General features: G+C 47.3%; 1 pseudogene; it reads left to right on the top strand.

Annotated features, from left to right (window-relative positions):
* The first annotated feature begins 1326 nt into the window (after window positions 1-1326).
* The window catches only part of LOC103651785 (putative chloride channel-like protein CLC-g), a 46837-nt pseudogene continuing 31307 nt past the window's right edge, over window positions 1327-16856 (top strand).

Here is a 16856-nt window from a genome sequence, read left to right as displayed (position 1 = left end):
AACTGATGCTCATATACTTCTTGCTTGCAAATTGTCTGATCAGAAGCATTCCTTTCTTATAGGATAAAAGTAGGCGCAATGAGGAGTCATGTTCATTCACAAGCTCTAACAGAGAAAGTTGGGGCATATGTTCATCTTTAGGTGCAGCCAGTGATGAATCATTCTCAGGCGATAATAATGATAAGCAGGTGACACATTGCTTCAATTGCTTGACAATTTAGTTATCCAGTGTCTGATACGAATACCTTAGTTATCCAGTGTCTGCATTGAACGTATCTGTTATGGTGTCTGTTAGGTGGATTGGCTATGAGGTATGCTTATTTATGTTAAACCCATATTCTAACTCCAGAATTATCAAGGGAGTATTGTTGCATTTCACAAGATTAAACGGGTTCCTCTTCAGTGTTTGTAGCTGGAGATCAGGAGAATAACTTTAAACTACACCTTTCTACTTTCAAGAATCTACCCCTGGCTAGTTGATGTACATTGGCTGCCTTTGTGGAACTCCCATGTGGTTAACTTGTGGTTGCAGTGCCTGCTGCATGCCGCCGAACTACCCAGCTGTCCCAGGGAGAGGTTGCATGCCTCCCAATTCACCATTTGTCATTTCATTGCCTGCCGCTGGCTGAGCCTCCCAAGGACTTGGATCATTGCTAAATACCTACATTTTTTAGATTACATAGGACAACGCACACTCACCCCTATAAACCCATGCACGCAGACCCTACCCTATGAGCACCTTCTAAAACCATACCGAGAAATCCTCGAGACGAGATTGACAAAGTCACCACAGGCGCCTCACTGTCGATGAGAACATCGCCTACCACTGAAAGCACAAAGCCGTTGAATCCTACATGATGTGTTGATAAAAAAATTCCCCTAGTGTCTGAGAAGATGTCAAACCATGTTTTGCAAAAGAAAAAATAAGCGATAAGCCGATAAAAATAGACTCTGCTTCAATGGACCTCATGTTCAACATTACTGCTTTCCTATTATTAATGATTTTTAAGTTACTTTTACATGAAATAAGGAAGGTGACATAAGGAGTCTTCCACCCGGTGGAAAATTCGACTAGCGTGAATGTTTCTTATCATCTACTATCTCTTTCAAACAGAAAATAGTAATTGAACTGTGTTCAAGCACGGGTAGTATACAAGTATTGATGCACTGAAGGGTATGGTGCACTAGCTCTTAGGCATATCCCTTCAGAGGTATGGCATCTTTCTTGGACAAACTTTCTTGGACAACTTAAAGACATTGCAACATATTTTCTTTTATTGCAGGTGGAGGAGTGCTCTACTATTGTGAGCCTTTTTCACAACAGCAATGGTCGCTGTTGTGCTTAGGGCATTGATAGACTTCTGTCAAAGTGGCAAGTGTGGTTTGTTTGGGAAAGGTGGCCTTATAATGTTTGATGTGACAGCAGATTATGTCACCTACCATTTGATTCATTTACATCCAGTAATCACTTTAGGGGTTTTTGGAGGAATACTGGGGAGTTTGTACAACTTTTTCCTGGACAAGGTTCTCCGTCTCTACAACCGTATCAATGAGTATGTGCCAATGTTACCTCAGTTTAAACTCTCCCAACTTGTGTGGTTTAAACTGAATACCATGCATGTTCTATTTTGTTGCAATTTCAATAACCTATCAACGTCACCTTTACTGTTGTACTATATCAATTTTGAAAACCAATAAAGACCACGTCCTGCATCCACTGAATTATTTGAAGTCAAAATGCTTAAGTATTTGCAACATCTTGGCTAAAGTATTTTATTTACATCCAGGAAAGGAAAAGCTTACAAACTACTACTTGCTGCAACAGTCACTGTTTGTACATCATGTTGTATATTTGGCTTGCCATGGATTGCTGCTTGCAAACCTTGTCCAACTGACACTAGAGAAGCTTGTCCATCAATAGGCCGTTCTGGTAATTTCAAGAAATTCCAATGCGCAACAGATGAATACAATGATTTGGCTAGCCTATTCTTCAACACAAATGATGACACTATTAGAAACCTCTACCGTGCTGGCACTGATGATGAATTCCACATTTCGTCCATCCTTGTGTTCTTTATTGCATCGTATTTTTTGGGCATCTTCAGCTATGGCCTTGCTTTACCATCTAGCCTTTTTGTGCCAGTTATTTTAACTGCTGCAGCTTACGGCCGTCTGGTAGGCATGTTGATTGGGTCACAGTCAACTTTAGATCATGGTCTTTTTGCAGTTCTCGGTTCTGCTGCTCTGTTACGTGGATCAATGAGGATGACTGTTTCAGTTTGTGTTATCATCCTATAACTGACTAATAATCTGCGTATGCTTCCTTTGGTAATGCTTGTCCTTCTCATATCAAAGGTGGTGGCAGATGCGTTCAATGCAAACGTCTATGATTTGCTTGTTAGATTGAAAGGGTTTCCACACCTTGAAGGTTATGCTGAACCATACATGAGGCTATGGGTCGTAGTAACACACGGGTATTGTTTAATCACGAATTTTGCCGTCACCATTGTATTCACCCCGTTCGTTGTCAAGGCCCTGAGCTGTTTGAGGCTCATCAATTTGTGTGCCGTTGCAATGCACATGCATATACCTAGTATATATATACTAGCTGAGTGCACGTGCGTTGCAACGGAAATATATAATACCAGTATACTACGATAACTTATATACAAAATATGTGTTATACCATTATGAGAAAATGTTTTATAATCAATTTGTGATTCTGGCCATACATAAATTTTGTTATTTTAATCTATCTGTTTCACCACTACATTGCAACCATCAGTATCATGCAGACTTCGATATATGTTACGATTTGCATGGTCTCATCATTGGAGAGCACGTTCCACACATGCAGGAAGAAATTCCCCCGTATATCGTTAGTCATCAGACACGTACCACCATACGCTTTTGCTTAAACAAAAAGACAAGTGTGTGTGTGTTTGTGAAGAGAATTAAAGGCAAGTCGACACAAAAGCTATCCCAACGGTGGCGAGGATGACGAACTGGTCATTGTTGTCGGTCCTCCTCTGCGTCACCTCCCGCGTCAAGATGATGCCACGGTCCTCGATATAGTAGTCGTCGAACGCGCGCGACATACCGAGTATTGTTGACTCTTGGTTGGGTTGTAAAACGAAGTACACCATGAGCTCATCATCAAGGTAGTACCCCTAGCCGTTGTACCACCTGTCGGGGACCATAATTAGGGGTACCCCCAAGACTCCTAATCTCAGCTGGTAACCCCCATCAGCGCAAAGCTACAAAGGCCTGATGGGCGCGATTAAGGTCAAGGCTCAGTCCACTCAAGGGACACGATCTCGCCTCGCCCGAGCCCAGCCTCGGGCAAAGGCAGCCGACCCCGGAGGATTCACGTCTCGCCCGAGGGCCCCCTCAAGCAACGGACACACCTTCGACTCGCCCGAGGCCCAGTCTTCGTAGAGAAGCAACCTTGGCCAGATCGCCACGCCAACCGACCGTATTGCAGGAGCATTTAATGCAAGGATCGCCTGACACCTTATCCTGACGCACGCTCTTCAGTCGACAGAGCCGAAGTGATCGCAGTCACTTTGCCGCTCCACTGACCGACCTGACAAGAAAACAGCGCCGCCTGCGTCGCTCCGACTGCTGTGCCACTCGACAGAGTGAGGCTGACAGCAGCTAAGTCCAGCCTCGGACGCCATAGGAAGCTCCGCCTCGCCCGACCCCAGGGCTTGGGCTCAACCTCGACGCTGGACGACGGACTCCGCCTCGCCCGACCCCAGGGCTCGGACATAGCCTCGGCCTCGGAAGACAGACTCCGCCTCGCCCGACCCAGGGCTCGGACTCAGCCTCGGCCTCGGAAGATGGACTCCGCCTCGCCCGACCCCAGGGCTCGGACTCAGCCTCGACCTCGGAAGACGGACTCGACCTCGACCACGGAGGAGCCTCCGCCTCGCCCGACCTAGGGCTCGGACCGACCACGTCACAGGGGGGGCATCATTACCCTACCCCTAGCTAGCTCAGGCTACGGGGAACAAGACCGACATCCCATCTGGCTCGCCCCGGTAAACAAATAATGATGGCGCCCCGCGTGCTCCATGGCGACGGCGGCTCTCAGCCCCTTACGGAAGCAAGGAAATGTCAGCAAGGATTCGACAGCCCCGACAGCTGTCCTTCCACAGGGCCCGGGCGCTCCTCCGACGGCCACGACATCACATGAACAGGGTGCCAAAACCTCTCCGACTGCCACGATGGCATGTACTTAGGGCTCTAGCTCCTCTCTGCTAGACACGTTAGCACACTGCTACACCCCCCATTGTACACCTGGACCCTCTCCTTACGCCTATAAAAGGAAGGTCCAAGGCTCTCATACGAGAAGGTTGGCCGCGCGGGAGAACGGGCCGACACATAAGGCTCTTGCCCTCTCTCTCTCTCCCACGCGAACGCTTGTAACCCCCTACTGCAAGCGCACCCATCTGCCCTGGGCGCAGGACAACACGAAGGTCGCGGTTTCCCCTTTACTGTTCTCCCCCCTTTGTGTCCCGTCTCGCGCCGACCCATCTGGGCTGGGACACGCAGCGACAATTTACTCGTCAGTCCAGGGACCCCCCGGGGTCGAAACGCCGACAGTTGGTGTAACACCTCAGGTGTTACCAAGGCTAGAACACATCTATGCACTGATGACTGTGATCACATGTGGTAGAAACTTGAGGAGAACATAAGAACCTTGGAGACCATGTGTTAATCAAGATTGTTAATGACCTAAGAGCATCACTCAAGCTTTTGTGCACTTACTACCTTGGCCAAGAGGAGAGTAAACCCTAGACCTCTCTTGAACCCCATCTCCCAAAACCATGGTTGAGAGGGGGAGAGAATAAGCAAATGTGCAAATCATGAGTTAATCTTTAACCAAACTTTAAGTAACTTTATAACCAGCAAATATGGGAAGGAAATGTTGCAAAAAGACCCCTTGAGAAACCCCAAATCCCTTCCTTAAGTAGAGAAAGAGCTAGAGCTCTCAAATTCTCTCTAAGTCAAAAACTACACCTAATCTAAAGATCAACCGTGTTCACCTTGAAGATGGCATCAAAACCACCTAAGTTCTATACCAAAAATGTGGCATACCACCTAGGGCACCCACTGGAAAAAGTTGAGCCCGAGACCTTGATGTTTGACATGCCTTGGTATTGTTTTTGTCGCGAGGTGGGCAGAGAGACATACCTGATTTGGCGTCCAAAGATCTCCCTACCTAGGGCATATCTGCCATGGCGACTCACGGATGAGAGACAACCCTAGGTGTCAGGAAAAGACTCGCGCCGGATTTTTACCAAGATTCACACGTTTGCGACTTGGGCGAGCTGTGGAACACGGGCAGAAGAAAAGCTCCACGTGTTCGACGCGCTCTGTGCATGCCAGAGCACGCCCGCGCGCACCCCGCGTCGCGCCAAAGGCCAGCCGACGCCATGACCCGCGCCCGCGCCTATAAAGCCCACTCAGGCGTCGACCACACTCTTCCGCGCACGCTCAAACCTCACCGGAGCTCAACTCACCGTCGTTTGCCCGTGCACGGCGTGTCCGCGGCCACCCGAGCCCCTGCCGTCGTAGACCGGCCAACCCAGCCTTTCCCAACCCCGTCCAGCCCTCGGAGAAGACTGAGCACACCTCGGTGAAGCTCCCCGAGCGAGGAATCGAAGTCTGCTTCGCCGGAGAGGCCAGTCCACGGTCGCCGGAGTTCACAACCCCGCCGGAGTGCGTGGACAAGGTAATCCACTGAACCATTTTCCGATTCCTTGTGCACACAGTCTCTACGTCACCCCGTGGAGCTCACCGTGCCATCAGATTGAACTAGGTCACCGTGATTTGGCCGGCACACCCGCCGCCGACGAGGACACCCGCCTGCGCACGTGGACCGAGCGATTCCGGCCATCCCCGCCGTCGAGCCGTACATCGCTGTGACCGCCAGAGCCTCCCCGAGCCAACCTCGCCCCTCGCCGGACCTCTCTCGCCGCCGGTAAGCCGCGCCACCCTTTTCTTTCTTGCGGGTACTGTTTAAACCTAGGGAAGGACCGCGGGGGAGAAGGAAAGAAGTCTGGGGGGTTTTGTGAAATGTCAGAGACTCAAATGAATAGTAACGCGGGGGTATAACTGAGAGAGTTAGTTTGGAAATAACCCAGGGTCCTCGGTGTAAACTGCTTTTCCAGGAAACCTTTATTAAATCTGATTTTAAATTTGAACAGAACTTGAATAATTCATAACTTCTGTTTTATTCATCCAAATTTGGTCAAAATAATTTTGTCAGACTTTAAATAATGTAAACTGCTTAGGAAAAAATATAAAACCCTTATGTACTACAGAAAACTATAAGCTTCTGATTTAATTATGGTTTTGACCAAAAGCTAAATAATAGGGGTAAAAATAGTTTCACTATTTGACTAGGGTTAGGAAAATTTGGAGAAGTTTATATCCACCTACTGACCTATTTAAAAATGCTAAACCTCTCTGTCTACCCTATTAAGTTATTTTTTGCCATTTATTTTACAATATGCTTAAGATTAAGAAAAATAGAAAAGGTGCTTTAAATAATGAACCAGAGGACACCTCTATTTTTGTTAGAATACTTATTCAATGTAGTCCACTAGAAAAATCTATTATGCCCTGGTTTAGTATAAAATAAGTAGGATCCCTTTTATTTTAGGAAAACAAGGAAAACTTAGAAAAACCCTACAAAAATAACCCCAAGGTGAAAACACCCCAACCCTAGGGATAATTAATGTTTTGTTATTAAGAACTTAGGAAAAATATGAGGTCTGTTGTTTGACATTTTTCAAATAACAATATAGTAGAAAGTGCCTTTTTGGCATTTAACTTTAGAAAATCATAACTAAATGACCATCCCTTAGCTTTCTGTGATTTTTGGCACAGAAGCCTATTATTAATGTTGGATGCCAACAAAAATAACCCTTAGTACAGAGCCCACCCCTAATTAAGAGATGTAGTGCAAAGTGGCCCATTTTACACAACTTTTGTTATTTTTGTCTAAAGCATAGCCTTTTTAATTTTAAACCTAAAATTCCTAGAACAGGCTATAATGACCCATGGCAACCCACTGTAATTTTTACAGAATTTTTGGAAAAAGTTAAACCACTGTTGTAGTTCAAACCTACACTAGAAACCATAAATAGAAAATAAAGAAAGGGGAAAAAATGAATAATAGGAACTAGTGTCATCCTAAAACCCTTTATAACTTGTCCACTGAAATATATATAAAGGCAATACCACTTCACTATGCCTAGCCCTAACAAAACCTAAACCTAGAGTGATAAGTATAAACCATTAAAAGCCACATATGACCCAGAAACCCTAAGATACTCATTAACTTAGTTTTTCTTCTCTTAGCATAATGTTATTAAATCCTGCATAAACATGACCTACATGTTCATTGCATTTCGATAGACTGTAACCTTGCTGACGGAGAGTATGTCCTCGTGCCGGAGCAAGGAGCTGCTCAGGAGGTAGCCCCGAATCCAGCACCCGAGCCTGCACTAGAGGATCTGCCTGCCACAGCCTTGGAAGGCAAGCCCCGGTTTATGCATAACCTGTTATTTATGCTATTTTACTACACTTATTGATTGTAGGATTGAATGTGCACTTAAGTGTAGGAGTTGTGTGAAACCCTAGTTGCACGATCTCAGGAATCCTGTTGAGATGAATACTAGTATGCTAGGTCGAGTAGCTGCTTATTTAATTAGGATCTCAGTAGAAGTTGAGTGATTTTTCTAGCACTCGCGCGAGGTCAGGAAATTGGTTGTATCCACTTTCTTCTCATAATGATGCTGGTTGTGGACAACAATCCATGGGGATTGGTTGTCCACGGGATGAAAATTTGAATAAGGATTAAGGTGTGGTACCGTGAGTCAAGCGTTTGAACGTACTAAACACATACCGAGAAATATGGTAAACCGGTAAGCCTAGTACCTGATTGAACCTGGCAGTAGACTTTGCCCCTCACGCGACCTGAGACGTGGTCTCCCATTCCGGTTTTGGTGGGTACAAGTGCGGTCACTGCACGACGGCAGTCGGGGTCAGTGAGGCATTGTACGCCAAGGCGGTGAGCCCTGATCTGCTGACGGGGAATCGATGGGGATGATTGATGTGCGTGGGGACGGAGTGCCCCTACATGTCGTGTGTTTAGGTTTACCTTGCAAGGATAAAAACTCGATTCGAATCGTCTGCTTCTCGCAGCTAATGAGACTGCTTGATCCATGCTGCTACATTGAGTAACAAGTGGAATTGTGATGAGTTGACAAAAGAGGTTGATTGCTAAAAACGTTTGATACCATGCATGAGTAGATAGTACACTTTTAGCCTTAAGAGAGTCACACTTAAATTTGACAAAGTTAAAACTTGACTTAGAAACTCAGCTAGTGCTTTTGGCAACCAAACCCCACAGCCAAACAGCTGCATGTCTAGAGGTAGAGGAGTAGACTCCTCACACCGGGTAAGTCTAGCTGAGTATTAGTATACTCAGCCTTGCTTGTGGCACAAATTTTTACAGGTTCCTTGGAGGACATGGTTGCTGGAGTGACTTGGCCGTCCATCTTGCCACCGGGTTGGACTGTCGAGTGGGACCCTACCTCGGCTGAGGAGGAGCATGAGGAGTGATGGGACAGGCTTCCCCATCTCTCTGTTTATTTACCGTTAGTTTTACTCCGCTGCACGTCGAACCTTGATGACTACTTTTGCAAAAACTCCGATGATGATGTAATAATTTAATACTCTTTAATGCATGGTTTTATGCTTTATTGTATTTACTCTATGACTCACCATCGAGAGAGATTGTGGTACTTGATCCTGTCAGTGGCCTTGTCGGACTAGATCCGAGGGATTGACGGGTTATTCCTATTTAAGTGTGGTCTAGCCTCTAAGGCAGGACTTAGGCACTTAAGTTGGAATAATTCGGGCAGTTCCGCCACAGCTGGTATCGGAGCTTGTACCACCACAGAGGAATCAATAAAATATAAATACCATCCTTTTCGAAGTAAAACTTGGCAGAAACAATGTTGGATAGATCGTAGGACGATCAGGATAGACCTAGGACGTGAAGCCTTAGGATGATAGAAGGGTAGCTAGGTGGCTAAGTGATTAGGCCCTACAGGCCACTTTAAGGGACGGGAGTTCTTCCCTATTCCCTTTACATTGTTGTGAGGTCGTTCAGGACGAGCATGCATGCATTCTTAAATTAAACAAATGGATAATTGAGTAAAGACTTAAAAACAAAATGATGACCAACTAAGTATCCCAATACCATTTTTATAGTTGGAGAGCAGCTGAGTCTTATTTTTCTTGTTCTTTTTATAATTCTTTTTCTTTTACTTACGCTTAACCGTACACATATGGCTTCCCACGGATCCTCAGACGACGGAAATGCACTGTCCCACACTGACGGGCTTGCACGAGAGGGCTTTCCCCGCATTTTGTGGGAGGTACTTCAGGGGGCCGGATACACAACACCTCCTCAGTACGCGGTGCAGCAGTTCGAGAAGCATCGAGTGCCCCGTTGTAGGGTGAGGATGACCTTGGAGCCTCATCCCCTGCAGCCAGGCTGGCGTTCACTGGACTCTGAGTCCTTTGGATATCGGGCTGAAGACACGATTGAGGCAATTGCTCTGCATGGGTTGACCACTTTCTGCGGATTCCATCCCTTGGAGCTGTCTACCCACCCCATTGGCTTGTTTCCCACGGAAAGGGAAGACGACCCAATGTGGAAGGATTGGGTGGAGCATGCCAAGGACATCTGGGATATCTACCCAGGCCAGACTGCGCACTTGACCGTACGGTGCATGAATGCCCTGTACCGTCTGCAAGTGATGTGTGGTGAGGCGATGTCCCATCTGATGGCATTGTTGGAGGCAACAAAGATCACCCTAGACAACAGAGAGGAGCTCGTTGTTGATTTGTCCACTGAGATGGTGGAAAAGGACTTGTAGGTGGAGCAGCTATCCAATGAGATCCAAGAGTTGGAGGAATTAGTGGGGACCAGAGAGAACACCATCGAGGTTCTCGAGGATCAGCTCATTAACACCCAGCAGTAGCTTGCCGAGGCTAATGAGCACCTGGATATGCATCACCAGGAGATCCAGGACATGGAGGCCAACGAGGACGTCGACATTGAGGGAGGAGAGGAGCCTGCCTCCAGCGTGGACACTGCTGGCTCAGGGAGACCACCTTCCCCCGAGTCGAGTGTTACCTCGTTCGCTCACTAGGTGTCAGGGATAGAGTTAGAAGTCGGTGATGGTAGGACTCCTCGTAGCTAGCTTAGCTTTTGCACCCTTGGGGTACTAGGCTAGATAGAGTTGAGTCTTTTTGTGACCATGGATGTAACCGTGATAAACCCTTTTGGAAGCATGGTTGATGGATGATGTCAGTTTTAAATTTGGAAGGGAAATTTATGCCTTTTGAAATCCTTTTTTTTTGTTTATGTCGGAATCTATCAATTCGCCTTTGACTCCTTCACCGCGATTAAACCTTAAACTTGGAGATATGGTATTAAGTGTTTATGTGATTTTTCAGATGGCAGGGAGACAACGTCGTGGCCAGAATGAGCGCGTTCCTCCACCGCCGCCACCGCCTCCCACTCTGCAGGAGCTAATGGCTCAGCAGAATGAGATTTTGAGGCAGCTAGCTCAGCGTCAGCCACCACCTCAGCATTATGGTGGTGGAGACCATCAGCGTCACCCCGCGGCAGCTACCTACCAGAAGTTCCTCAGTACCTAGCCTCCATTGTTCACAAGGGCAAAGGACCCACTTGATGCAGATGTATGGTTGAGAGTAGTGGAATCCAAGTTCCCGCTACTCCATGGAGCTTGTTCAGAGGTCACTAAAGTCAGGTTCGCCACCCAGCAGCTTCGTGGACCCGCAAGGACTTGGTGGGACCATTTTCTTGCTATGCCGGCAGAGGACCGAGAGGTGGAATGGAGAGAGTTCAAGGCAGCTTTCAGGGGACACCACATACCAGCCGGGATTATGGACCGAAAGCTCAACGAGTTTCTGGCACTCACTCAGGGCAACAGGACAGTGTTGCAGTATGCTCAGGCTTTTAATGACCTGTGCCAGTATGCTGGATATCATGCAGATACGGACGAGAAGAAGAGAGACAGGTTCAGGAGGGGGCTCAACACTAAGCTCCGTGACCGCCTCAACACCGTCCGAGCCAACAGCTATAATGAGTTGGTCAACATGGCTATCTCCCAGGAGGACTGCATCACAGCTCGACAGGCAGAAAAGAAGAGGAAGACCCCTGTGGCAGGACCCTCAGCTCAGCCACAACGCTTCAGGATTGTGTCTGACACTCATAGCAGGGGACCTCAGCAGCAGCAAGGGCGATGGGTGATCCGACCACAGCAGCAGCAATAGCAGGCGCCCAACCGCACACAGTTTCCAGCCCAGAGGAACAATCAGCAGCAGCAGCAGTATCACCAGGCAAATGACAACAGGTGTTTCACATGCGGCAACACCGGACATTATGCCAAGAATTGCCCCAGGAACCAGCAGAGGCAGGGGCAGAATGTGAATCAGAATCAAGGCAAGAGACAGAAGGTGCAAGTGAGGCAAGGCAGGCTGAACTTCACCACCATGGCTGACATTCCAGAGGGAGCACCCGTCTTGACTGGTATCTTTACAGTTTTGAATTATCCTGCTATTGTTCTTTTTGATTCTGGCGCATCACACAGTTTTATCAGTACCAAATTTAGTGCCAAGTGTTAGTTACCTTTCCTTCACACCAACGAGGGTATTACAATCTCAACACCAGGAGGCAGGATTGCCACCTATCAGGTCAATAGACACGTACCAATTAAGCTGGGTAGTTTCATTTTCAAAACCACTCTCTTGATAATGGGATTGGATAGTGTGGACATCATCCTAGGGACTGATTGGTTATCGCGACACCACGCGGTGATTGATGTCGCAGCCAGAGCCATAGAAATCCACTCCCCTTTGGATGGCGAGATCACCTTATATCTACCCGACCAGGGTTGTACCCGTTCTTGTGTCTTCGTTATGATAGAATCCCCAGTGGAAAAGATCCTAGTGGTCTGTGATTACCCAGATGTTTTCCCAGATGAATTGCCAGGGATGCCACCTGATCGAGACATTGAGTTCGCAATCGAATTGCAACCCGGGACTGCTCCTATCTCCAAGAGACCCTATAGGATGCCTCCCGCGAAATTGGCAGAACTGAAAAAGCAATTGCAAGAGTTGTTGGACAAGGGGTTTATTCGTCCAAGTACTTCACCATGGGGATGTCCTGCCTTGTTCGTGAATAAAAAGGATGAGAGTTTGAGAATGTGTGTTGACTACCGCCCTCTCAATGCGGTGACTATGAAGAACAAATACCCACTGCCCCGCATTGATGTTCTGTTCGATCAGTTGGTAGGAGCCAAGGTGTTCTCCAAGATAGATCTTCGCTCAGGTTACCATCAGATCAAGATTCGAACCAGTGATATTCCCAAGACGGCCTTCTCAACCAGATATGGGCTGTATGAGTTTTTGGTGATGTCTTTTGGGCTGACCAATGCCCCGGCTTATTTTATGTACCTAATGAACTTAGTATTCATGCCAGAGTTGGACAAGTTCGTGGTCGTTTTCATTGATGATATTCTGGTCTATTCCAAGAATGAAGACGAACATACTGAGCACCTGCACATCGTGCTTCAGCGATTGCGCGATCATCGTCTTTATGCTAAGTTGTCTAAATGTGAATTCTGGCTGAAGGAGATTAAATTCTTGGGTCACACAATTTCTCAGGATGGGATATCAGTTGATCCTGAGAAGGTACAAGAGGTGATGGATTGGAAACCCCCGACTACAGTGAGGCAAATTCGGAGTTTTCTGGGATTGGCACGGTATTATCGACGATTTATTCCGGATTTCTCCAGAATTGCCAAACCAATGACTGAACTGTTAAAGAAGGGAGTCAAGTATGATTAGAGCCAAAAGTGCGAAGATGCCTTTCATACTTTGAGGCAGCATTTGACAACAGCCCCAGTGCTGGCTCAACCTGACAACACCAAGCCATTTGAAGTTTATTGTGATGCTTCCGGTACTGGATTGGGATGTGTCTTGATGCAAGATAACAGAGTCATTGCTTATGCTTCCTGAGCACTCAGACCCCATGAGCAGAACTACCCTACACATGATCTGGAGTTGGCAGCTGTGGTTCATGCTCTTAAGATATGGAGACACTACTTGATGGGAGCTCACTGTAACATCTACATTGATCACAAGAGTCTCAAATACATCTTCACTCAGGCAGATCTGAACATGAGGCAGAGGAGATGGTTAGAATTAATCAAGGACTATGATTTGGAAGTACATTACCACCCGGGCAAAGCCAATGTTGTAGCAGATGCCTTGAGCAGAAAGGCCCAGTGCAATTGCATGAGCATGGATGCAAGAATTACCACCCTGTGCGATGAATTGTGCAAGCTGAACCTGGAAGTTATTTCTTCAGGTGACTTAAACTATATCTCGGTGGAACCCACATTACAAGAGCAAATAGTTAGGGCACAAATTGAAGATAAGGGTGTTCAGGTTATCAAGGAAATGATCAAGCTGAAGGCAGAAAAATACAAGTGTTTCCGTCAGGACAGCAAGGGAATTTTATGGTTTGGAGATCGATTGGTTGTTCCCAAGGACCCTGAGCTCAGAAAGAAGATACTGGATGAAGCTCACCTTTCCAAGTTCTCCATGCACCCTGGTAGCAACAAAATGTATCATGATCTCAGATCTTTATATTGGTGGACCAGAATGAAGAGGGAAATTGCCAAGTACATATCCGAGTGTGACACTTGCCAGAGGATAAAAGCTAGTCATTTGAAGGCAGCAGGCCCTTTGCAACCCCTTCCCATACCATCTTGGAAATGGGAGGACATTTGCATGGACTTTATCATGGGATTGCCCAATACCTCCAGGCACCATGATTCCATTTGGGTTATTGTGGACAGGTTGACCAAGACCGCTCACTTCTTGCCAGTACACACCACCCACAGGACAGAGAAGTATGCAGAGATCTACATCGACCAGATAGTTCGTTTGCATGGGATACCAAGGACTATAGTCTCAGACAGAGGAGCACCATTTGTGGCACGATTTTGGGAACAATTGCAGGAATCACTTGGGACCCATGTCATACGAAGCTCAGCATACCATCCCCAAACAGATGGCCAGACAGAAAGGGTAAACTAGATTTTGGAAGACATGTTGCGGGCATGTGCACTACACTACGGAAAGGATTGGGACAAGTGTCTTTCTTTGGCAGAGTTTTCTTATAATAACAGCTACCAGTCCAGTCTAAAGATGGCACCTTTTGAAGCTTTATATGGGAGAAGATGCAAAACCCTGCTGAATTGGTCTCAAGCAGGAGAAAGGGAAATATTTGGGCCAGATTTGGTACTTGAGGCAGAGGAAAAGGTCAGGGTTATTACAAAGAACTTAGAAGCTGCTCAGGCCAGGCAAAAGAGCTATCATGACAAGAGGCGGAAGCCTCTACAGTTCGAGGTGGGAGATCATGTTTATCTTAAGGTATCACCCACCAAGGGTGTCCAGAGATTCGGAATTAAGGGCAAGTTAGCTCCTCGCTACATTGGACCCTACGAGATCAAGGAATCTTGTGGACCCGTAGCCTATCAATTGGAATTGCCACCTCACATGTCAGCAGTTCACAATGTATTTCATGTATCTCAGCTGCAGAAATGTGTCCGCCTACCCACTGAAGTGCTACCTGAGCCAGACATTGAGATAGAGCCAGACTTGTCCTATCAAGAGTACCCCGTCAAGGTATTGGATCAGAAAGAAAGGTCAACGCGGGCGAGGTCAATCCAAATGTATAAGGTTCAGTGGAGTCACCATTCAGCAGAAGAAGCTACATGGGAGACTGAGGATTTTCTACGCTCTCGCTTCCCCGACTTTCTGCCCAAAGGAGTCGGTACGTAACCCCAAAACCCCACCCCACCTGCCCTTTGAATACAATTATAATAAAAACTTAGATACCAAGGATAGTCTAAGTTGTAGTTCTAACTTAAAAAGGACTTCCTTCTGAAGTTGTAAAGAGAATGACATTCGAAGAGCAGTTAACAAGAGAAACTTGAGTATAAGAAGGAGTAGCCCGCCAACGTGCCTTCGTAGCCCCCTCTAGAGGACTCTGTCTAAAATCTCGGGACGAGATTCCTTTAAGGGGGGAGGGCTGTAACACCTCAGGTGTTACCAAGGCTAGAACACATCTATGCACTGATGACTGTGATCACATGTGGTAGAAACTTGAGGAGAACATAAGAACCTTGGAGACCATGTGTTAATCAAGATTGTTAATGACCTAAGAGCATCACTCAAGCTTTTGTGCACTTACTACCTTGGCCAAGAGGAGAGTAAACCCTAGACCTCTCTTGAACCCCATCTCCCAAAACCATGGTTGAGAGGGGGAGAGAATAAGCAAATGTGCAAATCATGAGTTAATCTTTAACCAAACTTTAAGTAACTTTATAACCAGCAAATATGGGAAGGAAATGTTGCAAAAAAGACCCCTTGAGAAACCCCAAATCCCTTCCTTAAGTAGAGAAAGAGCTAGAGCTCTCAAATTCTCTCTAAGTCAAAAACTACACCTAATCTAAAGATCAACCGTGTTCACCTTGAAGATGGCATCAAAACCACCTAAGTTCTATACCAAAAATGTGGCATACCACCTAGGGCACCCACTGGAAAAAGTTGAGCCCGAGACCTTGATGTTTGACATGCCTTGGCATTGTTTTTGTCGCGAGGTGGGCAGAGAGACATACCTAATTTGGCGTCCAAAGATCTCCCTACCTAGGGCATATCTGCCATGGCGACTCACGGATGAGAGACAGCCCTAGGTGCCAGGAAAAGACTCGCGCCGGATTTTTGCCAAGATTCGCATGTTTGCGACTTGGGCGAGCTGTGGAACACGGGCAGAAGAAAAGCTCCACGTGTTCGACGCGCTTTGTGCACGCCAGAGCATGCCCGCGCGCCCCCCGCATTGCGCCAAAGGCCAGCCGACGCCATGACCCGCGCCCGCGCCTATAAAGCCCACTCAGGCGTCGACCACACTCTTCCGCGCACGCTCAAACCTCACCGGAGCTCAACTCACCGTCGTTTGCCCGTGCACGGCATGTCCGCGGCCACCCGAGCCCCTGCCGTCGTAGACCGGCCAACCCAGCCTTTCCCAACCCCGTCCAGCCCTCGGAGAAGACTGAGCAAACCTCGGTGAAGCTCTCCGAGCGAGGAATCGAAGTCTGCTTCGCCGGAGAGGCCAGTCCACGGTCGCCGGAGTTCACAACCCCGCCGGAGTGCGTGGACAGGGTAATCCACTGAACCATTTTCCGATTCCTTGTGCACACAGTCTCTACGTCACCCCGTGGAGCTCACCGTGCCATCAGATTGAACTAGGTCGCCGTGATTTGGCCGGCACACCCGCCGCCGACGAGGACACCCGCCTGCGCACGTGGACCGAGCGATTCCGGCCATCCCCGCCGTCGAGCCGTACATCGCTGTGACCGCCAGAGCCTCCCTGAGCCAACCCCGCCCCTCGCCGGACCTCTCTCGCCGCGTCACCCTTTTCTTTCTTGCGGGTACTGTTTAAACCTAGGGAAGGACCGCGGGGGAGAAGGAAAGAAGTCTGGGGGGGTTTTGTGAAATGTCAGAGACTCAAATGAATAGTAACGCAGGGGTATAACTGAGAGAGTTAGTTTGGAAATAACCCAGGGTCCTCGGTGTAAACTGCTTTTCCAGGAAACCTTTATTAAATCTGATTTTAAATTTGAACAGAACTTGAATAATTCATAACTTCTGTTTTATTCATCCAAATT

Source organism: Zea mays, chromosome 3 (genome assembly GCF_902167145.1).
Source record: "Zea mays cultivar B73 chromosome 3, Zm-B73-REFERENCE-NAM-5.0, whole genome shotgun sequence".
NCBI lineage: Eukaryota > Viridiplantae > Streptophyta > Magnoliopsida > Poales > Poaceae > Zea > Zea mays.
Note: the sequence above shows the minus strand (reverse complement) of the source record. Positions and strands in the feature narration are given on the sequence as shown.